Source organism: Ambystoma mexicanum, chromosome 10 (assembly GCF_040938575.1).
Source record: "Ambystoma mexicanum isolate Mex_15411 chromosome 10, UKY_AmexF1_1, whole genome shotgun sequence".
NCBI classification, from domain to species: domain Eukaryota; kingdom Metazoa; phylum Chordata; class Amphibia; order Caudata; family Ambystomatidae; genus Ambystoma; species Ambystoma mexicanum.
The window spans coordinates 2,366,928-2,384,381 of NC_090932.1; the positions used below are offsets into that span (position 1 = coordinate 2,366,928).

Here is a 17,454-nt window from a genome sequence, read left to right on the forward strand (position 1 = left end):
GCCTAGTTGGGGGAGGTAACGCAGCACGGCGCGGTCTCTGCTCTCATGCCTTGGCAGCCCTCGCTGGGTGGGAGGGGGAATGGCCTTGCGCGTATTTCACAAAGGTATCTCCCTCGTGTGTTGCCGGTTTAGGTAAAGACATCACAAACATTTGAACACTCTATAATACTTATTCAAAACACTACAAAACATGCATTTAAACTTTGCTGGATGTGTCTTGATTATAACCAGTCTGAGTACCTTGTTTATACATTTATGTTTTAACACGTACAGTATTTAGTTATATGCATATATATTTGCAGTACGTGAGGTAGAGTTAGGGTTGGTGGAGGACATAGAAAGTAACCCGCCACTTGTGCGTGATGGTGGTGGCGCATGTGGGGCCTAGACATGCACCTTCTCATGCATTCTTCACATGGGCCCTTTGGATGGTTTACATTCGTTTTCTTGTGTCCTCTAGCAGCATTAGTTCAGTTATGACACGGGCCCCATGGGGTGTGCGTTTTTCAGTCATACACGTATTCGTGGTGTGTGCCGTTATTATTAGTACCCAACTGCAATGGTATATGCTCACCATCGTTCATATCATGGGGGCATGATCTCTTGTAATCATACATCCTACAGGCTTTTTGTAATATAAGGGGTTTTTATGGGAGAAAAGCATCCTTTGCAAGTAGTCTCAGCATTAATATACAAAGATTGTCTGGCATATAATCGACCATTTTACTGTTCTTTTCATTTGCCTAGGCCTGCTGGCCGGGTCATGCTGGGAACGAAGATACACTGCGGGAGGTGAACTGTTATAATGTTAGTCTATTACGCTAGCTCATGTCCGTCTTGTTCGTGGGAACGTGCTCGCAGCGGATCTACCAGGGTGCTGCGGCAACAAGGATGACTGAAACCCTCCAAGGGTGGGGGCCGCGCTACAGTGCGCTGAGCTCACACCATCTTTACCAGACAAAAATGGTTTCTAGGCCTAGCTAAGTTTTAATACGTGTGGGCAATTAATACGTGCAGGCAATGTCTCCAGTGGGTGAGCCCTCCACCACCTGGGCCCGGGTGGCAGGAGGGGACGCCCAAGAGAGCCATAGTCCTCACCTGGGGAGAAAGTGTAGGCGAGGGGGGTCGTCTTGGACCAGTCCTCCCCTACATTTCCCCCCTTTCGTTACTAAAGTAACGAATTCTTTAAATCTTCTATCCTCCTACATTCTGCCTCGTCCATCACCGCCTCATCCCATGCCGGAGTTCCTTTGATGGGCATCCATGCTCTGCATACCGCTCTTAAGCTCTCACCTGTCCGGGCATATTCATCTGGGGTGCACGTTAGATATATGCACCCACCATCTGCTTCTAAATCTACCCAAACTTCCTCATACCATTCTAGTATACGGGGCTCTTTGATGGTGGTGTGCCACAACTTATCTACAATATCTTTATCGTGGTATATGGGCACCAGTTGGTATCTGGGCGAGTTATCTATCCCTGTTTGTACTTGTGCTTCTTGCATCGTTTTTATTGTACCGTGTGAGTTGCCCATTGTCACCATCATCATTGCACCATTTGGTACTGCGTTAGCACAAACTCGAAGACCCACCTGGCACAGGCAAAAAAGTAGGAGGAGGAACACAACAGCTGGTATTAAAAATTTCACAGTTGTTCCAAGCCATGAGGGAACCCAGGAGAAGGTTGTCGAACCATGTACTTGCTTCTGCTCCGCCTTCCATTTTCATTTTTTCTCCTAGGTTGTGGACTGCTTCGATCACATGGGACAGGGAGCCATTCTCTGCGTCTTCAGAAGGTACGAAAGTGCAGCAGGCACTTCCTATTTTTCGGCAAACACCACCGTCCATCGCCGTCAACAGGTCCAGAACATACCTGTTTTGCATGGTCATTAGTCGTAAAGCTCTTAGTTCCACTTTTATTAAGTTGAATCCTTCTTCAGTGTCGTTTGCCAGTTGAATTAGTTCCCAGCGTGTTATCTGGAGCCATTTTGCGTTTGCCCTTGCTTGGACACTTGAGACGAGTGAGGCAAAAAATGTTTCTGCTGAGCTGAATAATCGATATTTGTCTGGGATCTGAGCCAATAGTTCTGATGATGCCTTTGATATGTAATTTGATGCTCGTTTGTTACGGGTCAGCACTTCTCCCTTGCTTCCAGAAGACAGGACATACATTTGTGTCTCTGTAGTTGGTTGAGCCACACTCTGCATGCGTTCCTGTGTCCCATCGACGTGGCTTTCTGGTATCACCATTAGGGCTGAGTGTAGAGTGGCCATTGAGCAGCTGCCACTCCATGACTGGGGGAGGTGTAGATATGCCTGTTTGCCGCACACCCAGTACGTGTCCATCAGGGCCGCTGTCCCTTTCCTTAGGTCTGGGATGGTGAGGGTCCTGTTGCAGTTCTTGTTTGTTCCCATGGGGGCTCTCCCTTCTCCTTTAAAGCACAGTCTGTAGTCCATTTCGCTTTGTAGTTTGAACGGTTTTTCAATGGCAGTTACCCAGGTTAGTTTTGAAATGTGTTCTCTCCATACTGGTGTACATGTTTCCTCTATCCACTGCAATTTATCTGGCGCCACACCTCTTAGTGCTTCCGCTTTGCACAGTACTTCTTCATCCTTCTGCTTGTTGTCGGAAAAAAGTGTCCCTTTTATTACAAAAAATGGTTCTTTCAAACATACTACTCCTGCCGTTTTTGGGTAACACGTTTTCTCGTTCTGCAGCATTTGAAAAGTCACTTCGTGTGCCTGGAAGGTGTTCTTAATCCTGCACAGTGTAAGATGAAGGAGACATTGGGCATCCACAATAGGCAACTCTTTGGGTAACAACACTTTGGGTGTACCTGATGCATGGGGGATGAGGGAACAGACATAACAGCTCTCGTTTGTTGTCTGTTTAGCTGTGGCACTCATGTCTGCATACCACTTATTTGTTTGATGGGGGTGTCGTGGGTCTTCCATCTCATCTAGACCTAGCCCATAGTACTCATCGTACTTCCTCCTCCCTGCTTCTCTCTTTCGTCTGTTGTTCTTGGTACTCATGTACTTCCCACCCCCCTGTGCAGTGGATAAACTAGACCCCCCTCTCCCATTCCCGCCCCCCTGGGCCCATTCATCATATAATATTTCGTGCATTGCTAGTAGCTTATCGTTTTCTTTCCTGACGTTATCTGGCAGATTGTTTTCTGGGGTGGGGGCAAGCTGGCTGGTGGGGGTGTTATACAACCATGATATGGCAGACGGGTTTCGGTCATTGAGACTGTGGGCATTGTAAGTGGATACCCCTGGTGGAGACACTGTGTTGCTCTGCATTCCACCCTGTGGCTTTTCTCTTTGTGAGGTCACAACACTGGATGGTGTGGTATGATACCCCCACACAAGTTTAGTTCCGTCCCATATCAAAAAATCACCTTCCTTGGTATTGACCCCTGCAGTTGCATTGGGCCCGGTGGTACTGTTAATTGGTCCAGTGGTGTTGTTACTCCCTCCCCCCTCGTACATCTCGATAGAGATGAACGCTATAAACCAATATGTAACCAAGCCGAACATTATCATAAAAAACAATGTAATGCATATTGATAATCCACACTCGTACGAATATCTACATCTCTCATATACTAATTCTCTCATTCTCCTAATTCTATCCGTTGCAGGCTGCCCGTTAGATGCCATGGAAGCTCCTGTTTGAGATATAAAAGTGCATTAAGTGCATGCATGTAAACGTTTTGCTGGCACCATCTGTGCCAATACATTTGACGGGGAATGGAAGTGGGTGGGGATGTGGGGGAGGGGTATTTCACAGACAAGGGTATATACACGTTATAATATTATTATTTCATTAATTATATACCACTCAACAAGATAAAAAAAAGGAAAGCACACGCACACACTTTTTTTTTTTTTTTTTTGTAATATCCTTGTCAGTCATTATTCCATTGAAGTCCAGTGCTGACACACACACACACACACACAAGTCGGTATTTAGACATCTTACTCATTTGCATCGTTTGCTGTTGTCTGTGCCTCCTCATCTATCTCCTCTTGTACATTGCTGTATGCTTTTCGTACGTCGGTCAAGTGCACCCAGTACCTCAAGCCCTTCACCTTTACTGCCGTGGGCGTGCAAAATATTACTTTGTATGGGCCATGGAATCGTGGTGCATTCCACCGACGCACGAAGCTTCTGACATAAATTGAGTCGCCTGGCATTAGCTGTAGCTGTTGCTCTGGCTCCGTGACAGATCCTGTTACATTTCCCTCTTCTCTAGTGAAGGGTGGGGAGAGTTGCTTCGATATTGCGCGCGCTGCCCTTGTTAATTTTCTTAGGTAGTCTGTGAACTCATCTCCCAATATTGCGGCGCTTCTGTGAGCATCTGAGTGTTCACGCAGTGGAGAGTGTGCTGTGTTCATTCGTCTCCCAGTCACGATCTCGTGTGGGGACAAATGGTGGTCTTTACTTGGTTGATTTCTCAACTCAAATAGTGCCAGGGGTAGACAGTAAATCCAATTTTTCTTTAATGAGAAGCATAGTTTTGATAACCTGCCCTTTAACAGGCCGTTCATCTTTTCCACTACGCCATTACTTTGAGGATGATAAATCGAACACAATTTATGTTTTATACCCAATAACGTGGTAACTTCCTTGAAGAGTTCATTCACAAAGTGAGAGCCGTTATCTGAGCGAATCACGTCACAAATTCCCCAGCGCGGGAACACTTCCCTTACTAGGAACTTGGCGGCGCTTTTGGCATCAGGTCGCGCACAGGGTCCTGCTTCCACCCACCTTGAAAACGGGCACACAACCACGATCATGTACCGTGCGCCATTACACCTTTCCCCCATGTCTGCATAATCTATATGCAGTTCTCTAAAGGGGCCAATGGGTTTGGGAATTGTTCCCCGGAGTGTGCGTAGTGTCATTCCTGAGTTGTATATTTGGCATGTTGTACATTCCATTGCCAATCGAGACACATGTTCCTGGAGACAGGGCACAAACCATTCTTCCTGTATTTCTGCTGCGATGTGCTGTTTAGTGTTGTGTGCGGGGAAGTGTAGCTGTTGAAATGCTACTTCTAGTAACTGTAGTGGCATTACCGCTTTCCCTGAGTTATTTTGCCGCCATAATAGGTCTGTTCCTGATTGGCTGCATCCCTGTTTCGTCCACGTTAGTTTTTCTTCTGCACTAGCTCCTTCCTGCAATTCTAGAATTTGTGATAAGGACATCATGTTGTACCCTTCTGTCAGTTCTTCGGTTGTTGTGTTCTTCATAATGAACTCACCTGTGTCGTATTTCTGAAAATAGGAAGCCTCCTTGGCGGCAGCGTCCGCTGCCGCGTTCCCTAAAGACACAACGTCTGTATTGGATGTATGGGCCTGGCACTTCACTATTGCTACAGCAGTAGGGTTTTGTAGGGCCTCTATTAATTCTTTTAACAATTCTGCATGCTGCACTGGCGTTCCGTCTGCCCTTCTGAATCCCCTACGGCCCCATCTTGCTAGACCTCCATGTACTGTTGTCGTCATGTAAGCTGAGTCTGTGTATATTGTTACTGCACATCCTTTTGCTGCATGTAGTGCTTCTATGAGCGCAATCAATTCTGCTGCCTGTGCAGAGTAATGTGACGGGAGGCGGTACTGTACTAGTGTTTCAAATTCACCTTCCTCTAATCTCACTACCGCCATGCCAACATGCTTTTCTCCCGTATCCATATCAATTGATGCGGATCCATCCACAAAGTACACTTCCCCCTCGCTGAGAGCATTTTCACACACAACTGCGCCCTCCCCTCCTTCTCCTGTGTGGGTTGTGCAGTCGTGATTTTGCATATCCTCCAATGTGCACGCTTCTGTGATAAACGTGGCGGGGTTCACTGTTTTACATCTCACTATGTGGATGTTGGCGCTGGACAATATGATCTCATATGCTGTTGCCCGCTGCGTGGTCAGCGTGCTTTTTGATCTTTCCAGTATTGCAAATAATGAGTGTTCCACAAACAATGTTACAGAGCATCCCATTACTATTGTGGCACTTTTCTCAATCGCGAATGCGGCTGCTGCGAGCGATTGTTCGCACGCGAAATGACCCTGCATCACGGCATCCAAAGTACCACTATAGTACGCCAGGGGCTTGTGTCCTAAGGAGGTTTTTTGTGTCAGTACTGCTGTCATAAGTGTTACTTTGCAATGGGAAAATAGGTAAAATTCGTTTCCATAATCAGGGTTTGCTAGTACTGGAGCGCTTGAAATTAGCTCTTTCAGTAATTTGAACGATATGCTCATTTCTTCTGACCATTTTATTTTTACATTCTCCTGTTGTGCTTCTTTGAGTGCTTGTAGGAGGGGCCTGGTGTATGCTGCATAGTCTAGTATCCATGCTCGGCAATAATTGCACATCCCCAAAAATGTTTGCATGTCTTTCACCGTCGTGGGTTCTCCTACTGACCTTATTGCCTCCACCCTGTCGGGAATTATTCTTTTTCCATCTTTTGATATGAGCTGTCCCAGGTATAGGACCTCAGTCAGGCAATACTGTAGCTTCTCCCTGTCTACCTTGTAACCCTTGTTGGCTAGTAAAGTCAGGAGCATTGTTGAATCTTTTCTACATGTTGCTTCGTCTTGTGCACACACCAATAAATCATCCACGTACTGAATAATCGTACTCTCTACTGATAGGTTTCCCAAGTCTTCATGCAATATGCAGTTGAATATGCTCGGGCTCTCACAGTATCCCTGTGGCAGTCTGCAATGTTCATATCTTTTTCCCCCCAGTGTGAACGCTGTGAGATATCTACTCTCTTCAGCCAGGGGTATTGAGAAAAATGCGTTCTTCAAGTCCACTACTGTAAAATGTGATGCTTCTTTTGGGATGCTGCATAGTATTGACGCAGGGTTCGGGACTAGAGGGAACTCTTTCTGTATTACATCATTGAGGGGGCGTAAGTCCTGTATCATCCTCCAAGACCCCCCTTTCGCTTTTTTGATTGGATAAATACATGTGTTACATGGTGAGTTTGAAGGCACTATTATCCCTTGTGGTAGTAGTGCATTTATAGTTTCTTTTATCCCTTCTTCAGCCTCACGGGACAGTGGATATTGTTTGACTCGGGGTAGGATAGCTCCTTGTTTTAGTTTAATTATCACAGGTTGTACTCCATGCAACAGCCCTACATCATGGGGGCCTGTTGTCCATAAATTGTTTGGTACTAGCCTCATGTCGTCATCAAAAAATGACGGTGGTGTTCCTACCACTGCCATCAATTGGGCGGGGATCTCTCTGGCTTGGATCAAAATGTCGCAGGGCATCGCTATTTCCATTACTATCTCACCATCTGCTTCTGTGTCTAGAAAGAGATCCTCATCTGTTACCTCGCGTAGGGCGAGGTTGGCGTTTGTACATAGCACGGTGCGCCACTCACATCCTTCTCTGTCCATTCCAATCACAGCGATCCGTTTCGTTGATACCTGCACAGCGTGCAAATCCAACGATACCACTGATCCTGGTGCTGCATTTGGGCACACTATGGGGCGGAAGAGGAATTCTGCTGGAATCCTCCAATCCATGTTTTTTAGCTCTGGGACTATAAGGGCCAAAGTCTTTAGCCCTGCAATAAACATCTCTTCTTTTTGTGGCAGCCCTCGTATTTCCTGTGTGGTTGTGTAGGCTTGCACTACCAACATTGCATGCAAGGGGCATATCCCGGGTGTAGAACACACTATTCCTCCTTCGGTAAATGATATGGTCATGTTAAGTTTACTCATAAGGTCCCTCCCCAGCAAATTTATCGGGGACTGTTCATAATACAGTAAGGGTGCTTTTACAGTCTTGCCCCCTATGGTTACATCCAAAACTTCTGTGTAAGGAACTTCAATTACAGCCCCAGAGAACCCCTGCGTCTCTAACTTCCTGTTAGATAACGGGAACCGGCCCTCCCTGACACATGATTTCTCCGCTCCCGAATCAACCATGAATATAAATTGCCTGTCTCCTATCTGCGCCCCTACCAATGGTTCCTCTGCTGCACTGTGGGTGGTAGGTAGAACTGGACACGCAAGTGTTCTCTGTGGGCTGTCCTATGCGGGGTGTCTCATCGCCCCCCCTTCATTGAATACGTTACCTGAGACCACTGACATGCCGTTGTAGGGTGCTGGTGCGGGGGCCCCGTTAGCTGCTGTCGCGAAAGGGTTGCCTGGTGTATATTGCATGCTGTCGTTGTTAGGCATGTTTTGTGGGTGGTTCTGTGTTCTATAATGGGGTCCCTGTTGCTGGCTCGTGTTACCCTGGCTTGGGTCTCTCAGTTGCTGTTGTCCCATCGGAAGGCCATATGGGCTTCCCGGGTGGGGATGGCCATACTGTTCCACCTCCTGGAACCCGTTGTTTTGTCTACTTCTGCACTCCCTGGAGTAATGTCCCCATCGCCCACAGTTCCAGCAACTCCCCTGAGGGCCCCTGGGACCTTGCCATCCACTTCCTCCCATTCCCCCGTACCCCTGTGGTCCACCTCCTCTTCGGCTCCTGTACCCACCTCGTCCCCCTCGAGGGGTCCACTCTTGCCACTGCGGACCTCCACCCTGCTCCTGCTCGTTCCACTGCCGCTGTCCTGTTCCCGCCCAATTAGTTGCCATCCTTCCTTGTATTGCTATCAGCCCCTCCTCCTCATCTTCTCCCTCCCTGCTGTGTGGGAGCGCGGCTACTGCTGCTGCAACCTTCACTAACTTTGTCTGCACCAACTTCGCCTCGTCTGCCAATCTTTTCTGCGCCACCTCCTTCTCCCTTTCCTTGATTCGTTTACAATGGTGTACTATTATGCTCTGAATTTCCGGCCATCCCTTTGCTTCTATTCCTGCTATTTTGTCAAGCGCCTTCTGCACTTCCTTTGGGAGCCCCCTTTTTATAATGAAGTAAAATAAAGATGTCGATTGATACCAGGGCGTGCCCGTCTCCGCTCTCCACATCTCTTGGACCCGAAAAATGTAATCCATAGCTTCCTCCCCGTCATTCATAGCACACTGCATCACGGACTGTAAGTCAGGTGTGTCTGGAAATGTTTCGCGTAAGGCGTCCCACACCCTAGCCCGCACTGTGTTAAAGGAGGCCCCATCATGGCGGTCGCAGTCTAATGTTACTCCCGGGAAACCGGCTTTGACCCATACTCTTTCAGCCTGGTCGCCCACCGCTGATACGAGCAGACTTTTCACATCTCCTACAGCTAGGGGTACCCCAGCTGTATGTTTTTCGAAGGCGTATATCCACTTACTTGCCCCTCCTGATAACGGGGGCAATAGCTTTAATAAATTAGCTTTATCCATCTGTGCCCATGGGATATAGTTAGGCCTCCCTCCTCCCCTATGTATCAACGGGAGCTGTAGCTTTCCTTTCGTTGTTGCATCCGGACCCGTTTTGGCTGCTGATGTTCCTAGTGATGCCATCTTTCCCACTCTGTTCCTCAGTCGCCCCGACCAGTCATCATCTAGGGTTCGCATAGAACATGCACCTTCCTCCCCCTCGCTTCCCCCTCCTATTGCCATACTCAACCTGTCGCTTTCGTCTAGCTCCTCTCTAATATCACATAGTAATTCCTCTCTGAATCCCCCAAGCCTTTCTTCGTTACCACCATCTTCCTCTCGGGTCCCTACTTCTATTATTCGTGTTGGTTCTTCCTCAATCCTAAACAGGATCTCGCCCTTTTTCCACCCCTCTTCGGGCCTTCTGCTTTCATCCGATGCTCTAGACGTACGTCCAGCTCTAGTTGTATCTAGTGCTGTTCGTTCGCATATGTTTTTTATCCTCGAGAGCTCATCTTTTGCTATCGACAGTCTTGATTCTAGATCATCTGTGAGTTTCTCTATGTCCACCCTTTGTGTACTCGCCTGGCCTCGCTCCCTTGTACTTTCATATGGTGGGGGTGCAGTGGGCCGGTGGGGTGTAGCGGTTGTCGGTGGAGGTACGTACATTGGATCACTGTATCCGTCCGCGGGTACAGGTTTCTTTAATATCGGATATAAACTTATCACCTCTACTGGTGGCGCTACACCTGGCAATTCTTTGATATCTTTCTGTAACACTAGTGGATTGTCTGTAGTAGATGGGAGATCGGGATTTGGTGCTGGCGCTTTAGGCGGTGGTACCTCTTCAAATAACCGCCAGAGATCTAATATTTCCCTCCTATTCTGCAGCTGTTTCCCTCGGTACTTCAAGAAAATGCATGTCATCACCGTATCTAGAACGCTTTTGTCAAATGATCCTCCCTCTGGCCATATCTGGGGTAGCCCCTCTCCTTTCAACTCGGTTACCCATTGGTCGTGATATTTCTTAATCCGCTCCGCGTGCCCGGGAAGACTTTTACAAATATGTGATAAGGGTGTTTCAGCCCCCATCTCTGTGTCCTCCTGGTGCTTATGTGTCGCTGTGTGTGTGTCTACAGCCACAATGTGAATGTAGTATCGATATTATTTTTTAGTATTCTACTTCACATTCAATGTTATGCTCGGTTGGGCTCTCCCTCCCTTGACTGCACAACACGGAACAGACTGTACACAGTTTCTAATTTGTTCTCTTTGGGGGTCACATACAACAGCAACCCATCATTTATTTTGACAACATCAACCGGGAAATCAAAAGGCACCCACTCACATCGCTGTCTCAACGTTGCCTTCAAAACGTTTTATCCGGTCACACTTACCCTGACCATTTAACAATTATATATTTATAGCCGTTTTACACATTCGCAACATCAAAGTCGTCCCTTGACACATACGAGGTGCACACACCTCTTGGTAACACTCAGTACACCATTCACACTGTCCTCCCTTTCCTCCCTAGCCGGCTGTCCCTGTCTATCTTACTTAGCACGTATGCATATATTTATAGGTTTTAACTTGCTCTCCCCCCTCTAGTAGGACCCTTGTTCTCTTACTTTTCTCCCAAGTTCGTGCTAATTCCGTTTTTATTCTCCCCCTGCCCCTAAAGAAAAAGAAAAGAAGTAGTAGCGATCACTAATATATTCTCAGTGCCCCCTTTTTGCTGAACACTTTTATCTTATATTTCACTTCGTCATATATTCCCAGCACTAGTCAATATAGCACTATGCGGCGCCGCCTTCCACCCCCTTTCGGAGCTAGGTACCCGTCACTTCTATCTCTTTATTCACCTCGTAATCCTAATGGCCATATGCAGAGAAAAAGAAAGGAAATTTTAGAATGGTCTTTAGTATACCTTCGTACCCCCTTTTCGTTCCCTGTCCTACACTGCTCTCCCTCCTCCCTTTACAATCGCTCACACTCAGTACTCACGTGCCCGTCTTGAACCGATAGTCTCTGAAACTGGGTCCGTCCAGGCAGTGTCGCCGTCAGCTCAACAGTCAGCCCCGGCTCCGGCGAGCGGTACTCAAAGGGGATTTTTTTCCAATCGGGATCCCGTACCCTTTCTCTATTGAGTGCGCACTTCTTAGTGTACCGGTCGCCGTTGGCGGGCATCCTCCTGGAGCCGGCTCACCGTGCGTATCCCTTTCCGACCGGAGATTCTCGTGCCAAAAGGGGACGGTTATAATGGGTTTAGGAAAAAATAAAATCACGCTATCGGGGTCACCACTGAAGGCAAGCGTCCCCACACAGCACGATCCTCCCCGCAATGAGAGACAATGAAGGACTCTCCCAAGATGGGAATAAGGCCAAGACAGAGTGCGGGTGAGCGTAAATGGGAGTTTATCAATCAGAATAGGGCATGCAAAGAACTCTGCAAACTCCGAGAGCGCTCCGTCTGACAATAGCAAAGACAGGCGTATATATTTACAAAAAACGTCATAAGAACCTACACACTATAGGGGGCACAAGTTCATGGGGATTGGGTGGCGACGACTAACTATAGGTGCTGCTTCGATGTGGTTGGCTTTGGCTGGAAGACGTCATTGGGCAGCCTCGTGGGTTGGGCTGGGCCTGGCAGGGTGGCAGAGTTCATCCAGCCGGTGTTGTGGGGCCATCGCGGCCATTGGCAGAGATGAATGTCTCTTCCTGACTTATTAGCCCTATGCCATGCACACCACAGTCATTCAAACGTTCTGGTTTTATCTTCTTTAGTAAATCTTTCAATAGGTTATACAGCAGGTTAATGCAACATAGGAGGAATGTACCTTGTGAGAGGTCTGGAGGTAATACGTCAGGACATGGTTACCAGTGTCCCGTTGACCGGGGTCATAGGTCGAGGGGCTAAGATTCGGGGCCTGGGACGGGCGGTACATGTCTTTCTGCCTTGTTAGAAGTTGTTATGGATGTTCCGCTGTGTGTTGTCAAAGTGTTGGGTGTCCTGATTGCACAGGGCCATAAGTCTGAGATGGCCCGGTGGGTTGTGAGGTTTACAAGGGGGCGCGTGCGTTCAGGCAGAGGTTTACTGCTGTGCTGTAAATAATGCAGGTGGCGGGTGGTGGCCTTGGGCGCTACAGAGGGGGTTACAAGTCTTTCAAGCGGCTCCAGTCTAGTTGGGGGAGGTAACGCAGCGCGGCGCGGTCTCTGCTCTCATGCCTTGGCAGCCCTCGCTGGGTGGGAGGGGGAATGGCCTTGCGCGTATTTCACAAAGGTATCTCCCTCGTGTGTTGCCGGTTTAGGTAAAGACATCACAAACATTTGAACACTCTATAATACTTATTCAAAACACTACAAAACATGCATTTAAACTTTGCTGGATGTGTCTTGATTATAACCAGTCTGAGTACCTTGTTTATACATTTATGTTTTAACACGTACAGTATTTAGTTATATGCATATATATTTGCAGTACGTGAGGTAGAGTTAGGGTTGGTGGAGGACATAGAAAGTAACCCGCCACTTGTGCGTGATGGTGGTGGCGCATGTGGGGCCTAGACATGCACCTTCTCATGCATTCTTCACATGGGCCCTTTGGATGGTTTACATTCGTTTTCTTGTGTCCTCTAGCAGCATTAGTTCAGTTATGACACGGGCCCCATGGGGTGTGCGTTTTTCAGTCATACACGTATTCGTGGTGTGTGCCGTTATTATTAGTACCCAACTGCAATGGTATATGCTCACCATCGTTCATATCATGGGGGCATGATCTCTTGTAATCATACATCCTACAGGCTTTTTGTAATATAAGGGGTTTTTATGGGAGAAAAGCATCCTTTGCAAGTAGTCTCAGCATTAATATACAAAGATTGTCTGGCATATAATCGACCATTTTACTGTTCTTTTCATTTGCCTAGGCCTGCTGGCCGGGTCATGCTGGGAACGAAGATACACTGCGGGAGGTGAACTGTTACAATGTTAGTCTATTACGCTAGCTCATGTCCGTCTTGTTCGTGGGAACGTGCTCGCAGCGGATCTACCAGGGTGCTGCGGCAACAAGGATGACTGAAACCCTCCAAGGGTGGGGGCCGCGCTACAGTGCGCTGAGCTCACACCATCTTTACCAGACAAAAATGGTTTCTAGGCCTAGCTAAGTTTTAATACGTGTGGGCAATTAATACGTGCGGGCAATGTCTCCAGTGGGTGAGCCCTCCACCACCTGGGCCCGGGTGGCAGGAGGGGACGCCCAAGAGAGCCATAGTCCTCACCTGGGGAGAAAGTGTAGGCGAGGGGGGTCGTCTTGGACCAGTCCTCCCCTACAGTAGCAAAAATAATAGTCACGCCATTCTCCTTAAAGGCAATACATAATATATTAAACAGTGTTGTGGCATTTGTATATGAACTGCATGTACATGTCAATATATAACTGCTCCTATTGTGCACCCTTGATCCTCTGATGTATAGGTGAATGGCCTCTGTATTTTTTTGTGTGGCCTTGCATGCCCGTGTTGGCCAATGCTTGGAGCTTAAATGTGAGCCCTGGCTGTTCAGCCATTATGAAATGTGATCTTCCTCTTTGACAGGGGCTTTGGCACACTTTCATAAATTGAAAAACATGAGGGCGGCACTGGCAGGGCCTCAGGTTTTTCAATTCATGAAAGTGTGCCACTGCCAAAGTCAGAAACAGTTTATAAACACGCGCGCAACGTTGCAAACCGATCAAGGAATCCCGGCCTCTTAATGTTTCATTGAAACATTAAGAAGCCAGGATTCCCTGATGAGTTTTGCAATGCACCACGTGTGTTTAGAAACTGTATATCTGACATTGGCACATTGAATTCACCCCAAATAAATCCACTGCCAACATCAGATCTACAGGTGATAAACACGCGCAGCACGTTGCAAACTGATCAGGGAATCCTGGCCTCTTAATGTTTCATTGAAACACAGGATTTCCTGATCAGTTTTGCAATGTGCTGCGTGTGTATATCTGACATTGGCACAGCCGCACATACCCTCCAATAAATCCTCCCCATGCCGCCCTGCACCTCGGAGAGGAGGGGGGCACTTGACTGACTTACCTTACGGTAGCTGCTGCCTGTTCTCACTCTGTCTCTGTCATGATGCCTGCCCCCGGAAGACCAGACCAGGCCCAGCAGCCCCGGAAGCAGGCATCATGCCACTTGGAGCATGCACAAAAGCCCCAGTTAGGGGCTGTTTGGGTACAGTCCTAGCGCCTATGGCACCAGGCTCATTTATTGGTAACTTACCTGAAGCAGACCATGCTGCATACTCACCTGAGGCAGACCATGCTGCATGAAGACTCGAGCCAAAGGAGGCTTAGGAGGGACTATTTTACTGAAGGGACTATTTTGTTACTTGGGTGGGGCTGTGGAAGAATACTTATCTGGATCTTCTTCCAAGGCTATTTAAACCACGCCCGGACAGCCACACGTGCTTCGCGTTATTCTGCTTGCTGCAGCGTAACGCTCACCGTGTTTTCAGCAGCTCCAGTCTTCAGCCACGCCCGCTTCAGTCCTGGGACTCCTGAAACAAGAAGACAAAAAGGATAAAGGTTAGAACAGGAGTTTTAACTTTAATCCTTACCTGAATCCTGATCCATTTCTCCACGGAACTGAAAGACAGAAGTCTTTGAAGCATCGCTTCGCATTCCTACGGCACCGCGCTGAACTCACCTGCTTGGCGGTACTTCAGCATTCCATCACGCTCTCTCCATCTCGCGGCCGCCCTCCGACACCTAAGGAGACAGACGGCAAGGTGAGCAAGGGGACTCTCTAAGGCCATACAAGCTACCCCCAAGGACTTACCTGATTTACCATGGGAGGTACTCACCTCATTTCGGGTCGGCGCAGTCAACTCTGCTTCATCGCCGTACCCCGGCCCCTAAGGGGAAAAACACAATAGACTTACCTGAATCTTACCGAGTGCCATTTGGAAATCTTCGAGTGGATTAATCGGCAACTTGCAAGGAATCGGACAGAGTGAAGAGCAGACCTTTGAACTCTTATGAACAATTGGACTTTAGAGTCAATACTGGAACTCGCCAATTCCTCTACGCCAGTGAAGTAACTGGTCATCAACGCGCCCCTGCGGTCGACGCAGGGTGGAGAGCTCATCCTTCCAAACCATCAGGTGAGAGTAAGGAGGGGACATCAAGAGTGATCAGTGGGAAGACAACGGGAGTGGGGAAGGTGGGTTGACACTCAATTCCACGGGTGGTTAATCCCTCTTCTCCTTTGCAGAAGAATATTCTTGCGAGCCAGACAAACTAGGCTGAGCGGGCCAGTCCAGTCAGTCATCTCGGCGCTACACGTCACGCTGGTGGAAATAACAGCAGCCCAGTTCCGGTCGACGCCCCCGTGGGAACCAGGTGAGCGTAACAGTCTCCCTCGATAACGCACACGCTGTCATGAGCCGAGTCGCTGCCTGGCTTCTCCTTCATTCTGAAAAACGAGGGCTTGTGCAGGGCACGTGCAGTTTGTTTGTTCCCTGGCCTGAGTACGTTCATTATGCGCAGGCGCGGGGCAGCAGCAGAAGTTGCAGACAATCTACTGTAATCTTGCAAAAGGAGACACTACTTTAACTTTTGCAAGCTTGCATGCAGTGGCGTGACACTACTTTTTGGGGGGGCCCCCCCCTGCAAGCCATGGTGAGGATCCCCCCTTCAGTTCGGCAACAAATCATGGGTCGCACCACACTCTGGGCTGGCCTAGATTACCACGCTTGCGCAGTACGCACGAGCGTGCTGCTTCAAGGGTACGCTGCACACTGTGCTTGGAGCAGCATACATACGTGTGTGTTTTAATGCATTAAACAGCACACTTTCTGAGAAAAATTGGCTAAAAAGCCAGAGCGTTTGCAATTGTGTTGTAGGGTAACGCCAGTCCAAAAATCCAATACATGCATTTCACCAACAGTGCACAGGAACATTAATGCTTTCAGTAATGGAATGCTTTGCTATTAAAAATGACATGCCACAATGAGAACCTGTCCAACTGGCTGTACAATGCAGACCAGTCTAGACACGTAATAACATATTACAGTAAAGCATGGCAGGCAACATTTAGACATACCTAGACTGGTTGCACCAAAATGGCAGTCAAAGCAATAACACTTATCATGGTTATTTTATCATGGTTATTTTATCACAGATGCCCAGAAAAATATACAATGCCACAGTAAGAAACAGCTAGACTGGCAGCAACCAAAAGCCAGTCTAGCCAGGTAATTACACTTAGCAGAACTGCTTAATCAGCGATGCCCAATTAACGAAAGTCCAGCCAAACTAAGAAATGACTAGACTGGCTGCACCAAAATGCCTCTCTAGCCACTAATATACCACTAAAAATAACACATCATGCCTGCTTAGCCTGGAGATGCATTGCCATTACGATTTATCCCACAATCCCTGCCCCCAAGCCCCCCCCCCCTCTAACCCCCAAAATCAGCACATCGGCCAAGAATTACCTCCACGCACCTCTTCCTTGTCCCAGTGCTGACATGAGGCACCTTCCCAAGGACGAGGAAGAGTGGGGCTAGAAGTAATGAAGATTACAGGTAACTAAGCCAGGCATTACCTCCATGTCCCGCTACCTCATCCCAGTACTTGTGTATGAGGCAAAGTGCCTCATACACAAGTACTAGGATGAGGAAGAATGGGGATACGAGTAATGAAGATTATCAATAAGTAATCGTGGCATTAAACACAAGCAGTGGCACAACACCATTGATCTGACTGGGCTTTAGTCCTCTTCCCCCACCCCCTGAAATTTTGGGCTATGTTGACTCGACCTGGCTGACCTATAAATTTGTTGCCGGACAACACAGGACACAGATGTTAAACGGCACCTGTGTTTGTTCCTAAAGGCCCAGCAAATACTAACGTAAAGCATTTCACTGTTTGTTTTTAGGCAGTTGAAATCATGATATGGGTTTAGTACTTGCATGCCAGGGGAGTGATTGGAAGGGTAGAGGGAGGGGGGGGGGGCAGGAGACCGCTCATTCTTACAGCAGTCCATAAGTGGGTGCTTTCAGACTTAAAGGAGAGAGGTAACCGCTTGTAACATTGAAGCTGCACTAAAATCTTCTCATTAGAATGCATAAAGAAGTTAGATGCCCCCACACAAATAAATGTGCCACTCTG

At 48.0% G+C, this 17,454-nt stretch overlaps 1 protein-coding gene across 4 annotated transcripts in view; it reads left to right on the forward strand.

The window, feature by feature from the left end:
- The window catches only part of LOC138491094 (E3 ubiquitin-protein ligase TRIM39-like), a 289,556-nt gene that overhangs the window by 55,201 nt on the left and 216,901 nt on the right, over positions 1–17,454 (forward strand). The gene's annotated exons all lie outside the window — the stretch shown is intronic.